Below are 3246 nucleotides of genomic sequence, written 5' to 3' on the forward strand. Positions count from 1 at the left end.
CTCGATAATGAGTCCCGGCTGGAAGGGCCTCTGCCCGTTACCATGGGAACCCGTACTCCATGAGCCCCTCAGGAAGATCGAGGGATCCCTTATGATCCCCGTAAGGGGTTATCACAGTGCAGAAGGAGGCCGCTCGGCCCTTTGCATCTGCACCGGCTCTCCAAGCGAGCATCATGGCCTAGTGCCCTTCCCCAGCCTCCTTAACCAGTCAAATCCCCTTTTTATTCACAGGATAGACCGCAAAATGGAAAAGTGTTCTCTTCATCCAGTCCTAAAAGTGTGAATTACACAGCAGAAAACTCCAAGCCACACGCAAGTGTCCAGCCAGCAAACCAGGCAGGGTCGACTAACAGTTTCCATCAGCATGGTCCAAAAATGATCACTTCGCCAGAGGCGGGTAGTCCAAGGGTTTTTCGATCAGATCCCCGCGATCCAGCAGCACCGTCTGCAGCAACGTTTCAGGGCAGCGTATCAGGTGCATCGCCCTCTGTGTACTCCGCCAGCCCAAGGTAAGCCTCCCACATGTTACCCAAAACCTTGCCGCAAGTGAAGCGCCGGACCGGGATAATCAACCTGTGCTGGCCGGGAGGGTGAAGGATTTTAACATCCCCCCCCCTGCATATCGTTCCTATTCAAATAATCATCCAACGCCCTCTCGAACGCCTCGACTGAACCTGCCTCCCCCACACTTCCAGGCAGCGCATTCCCAGACACCAACCACTCCAAATGACATACTCTGCAGGGTTTTCCGTCGGCAGCGCACAAAACCCCGCGGGTTTTCCCGACGGGACAGAGGATCCCACTGCCGGCGGGGGGCACACCGTGCCGGAAAACATGACTGGCGGGATGGAGAATGCCACCCACTGTGTTTAAACATAAGGGGACTGAGAATGTGGAATTTAATGTCCATGGAGTGATTAGCATAGATGTGTTTAAAGGGAAGGTAACTAGGAACATGGGAAGGAAAGGAATAGAATGTTATGCTGATGGGGTTAGATGAAGAGGAGTTGGGAGGAGGCGCACGCGGAGCATAAACGGCAGCATGGACTCGATGGGCTGAATGGCCTGTTTAATTGATGTCAATTCGATAGCCGAGATTTTACGGACCTTCCCGCTGGCGAGATCTTCCGGTCATGCCGATGGCAACCACCCCTCCACCCCACCGCCGCAGGTTCCCCGGTGATGGTGGGTGTTAGTAACGGGAAAAGCAGTTCACCCCCCCCCCCCATGCGAGGAGCGTTCAGCCCACATCCGCCTGGGGGAGAACGGCGAGGCGGTCTGAAAATCCGGGGAGAGTCAGGAAACGCTATTCTCTCCGGAGGAACGCGGTTCCCCGGTTTTTCCCCGCCCCCCCCTCGTCACGTGGTTCCCGCCCACAGAGGAGGGGGGCTCATTTGAATGTATTTGAATAGATTTGAATATGATTACCCAGCCCTCTGCAATCTCATCCTTAATAATAGACTCTGAAATCTTACCAAAGTCAGGCTAACCGGCCTATAATTTCCCATCTTCTGCTTCCCTCCCTTCTCAAACAGGGATGTTACATTAGCCATTTTAGCCATTGCTCTGGGACATAGAATGACATCCTCTGACATAAACTGCTTCAATATCTGCGGAGTCACAAATGGTGCTGAACACTGTGTAATCATCAGTGAGCATCCCCACTTCTACCCTTATGATGGAAGGGAGGGCATTGATGAAGCAGCTGAAGATGGTTGGGCCTAGGACACTACCCTGAGGAACTCCTGCTGTGGAGCCCTGGAGGTGAGTTGATTGACCTACAACAACCACATCCATTAAATTCCACCCAACATTAGCAACATCAAGCACAATTCTGACAACATCAGGTTTAAATCATTTTGCAAATGTTAGCCTAGCTCTAACTTGACTAAATTGACCATCAGGCTTTGCATTTTGAGCCCACAGTGCCATTCAGTACTTCAGTCTTCATATCTCTTATCTCAATGTTACATGTTACCACCATGGGACAGACTCCATACGCACAGGGTTACACCACAACCAGTCTACATTGATTAATATATAAAAAAGGAAACGGTTGCATGGTCAACAAGCAATTGCACATGAAAAAGATTTTAGAACATTGGATTACACCCAGAGGGCTGTGGAAGCTCAATCATCGAGGATAGGAATCAACGGTTATGATGATAAGGTGGAAAAGTGGAGTTGAGTGTTATCACATCAGATCAGTCAGGATCTCATTGAATGGCAGAGCAGACTCGATGGGCCGAATGGCCTACTTCTGGTCCTATGTTATCCGGCCGTATATTCAAGTCAGAAATCGCTAGATTTCCAGAGACTAATGACATTGAGGAACATGGAGATAGTGAGGGAAAGTGGTGTTGAGGCGGAGGGTCCACTTAAATCGTGGAACAGGCCCGATGGGCTGGCCTCCTCCTGCTCCCATGTTCCTACAAGACGGAAGGAAGGGGGGGGGGGGTTAGAAACTATTTGACTCACTCTTCCCCAACCTCAGGCCAGCCTTCGTGTCGAGCGCAGCCAACTTGTTGAGTCAGCGTCAGTTTTGCGTTGAACCTTAAATCCAGAAGGAAGCACTTTGGAAGAAAAAAAAAGGCACTGAGGGGGAAAAGGTGGGAATAAATCAATATTTAAAAAGAAAATGAGCTGGTGCATACCTGTGGAAGTCCGCGGTGAAGGGATAAACTCCCTTGACAGGACTGGAAGAAGCCTCTCCAGTCTGTGAACAACCCCGTGATAAAGAATCTTTTCAGCACTCTTTCTGTATGTAAATAAACACCAACATCCTGCTTGGCCCCAAAGCAAACCAAGCTTAATGCCAAGGACATGTTGAACATTAAAAGCACTCACTGTTAAGATACTGTTTGATAAGCATAGGTGCAAGGGGAGGGGGGGGTTACAGAATATCCACACGTTGCCAGGATTCATTCAGCTGCTTTGGCATTTTATATAAGATCTGAATTTGCTAGGGTGTTCTAACATTGAATCATTAATAACACTCAAGAGATTATCGGGAGAAAATGGTGAATGGCTGAAAATCTAAAATTGAAATGAAGTTACTAGTACTTCAGGCGGCAGATATCATAAAGAGGGAGTGGGGTTTTCCGGTCCCCCAGCTGTGTGTTCCTCGCCGGCGCTCCCTCCCAGACAGCGGGATTCTCCGTTCTCGCCACCTGCCAATGGGATTTCCCATTGTGGCCAACCCCCAGCAGCCGGGAAACCCGAGGGGATGGGAGCGCTGCCGGCGTA

At 50.1% G+C, this 3246-nt stretch overlaps 1 pseudogene; it reads right to left on the minus strand.

The window, feature by feature from the left end:
- Nucleotides 1-379: 379 nt before the first annotated feature.
- On the minus strand, nt 380-2825 carry LOC140404133 (DNA-directed RNA polymerases I, II, and III subunit RPABC5 pseudogene; annotated as a pseudogene).
- Between the last annotated feature and the right edge of the window lie 421 nt (nt 2826-3246).

The sequence above is a fragment of the Scyliorhinus torazame genome, chromosome 29 (assembly GCF_047496885.1).
Source record: "Scyliorhinus torazame isolate Kashiwa2021f chromosome 29, sScyTor2.1, whole genome shotgun sequence".
Lineage (NCBI taxonomy): Eukaryota > Metazoa > Chordata > Chondrichthyes > Carcharhiniformes > Scyliorhinidae > Scyliorhinus > Scyliorhinus torazame.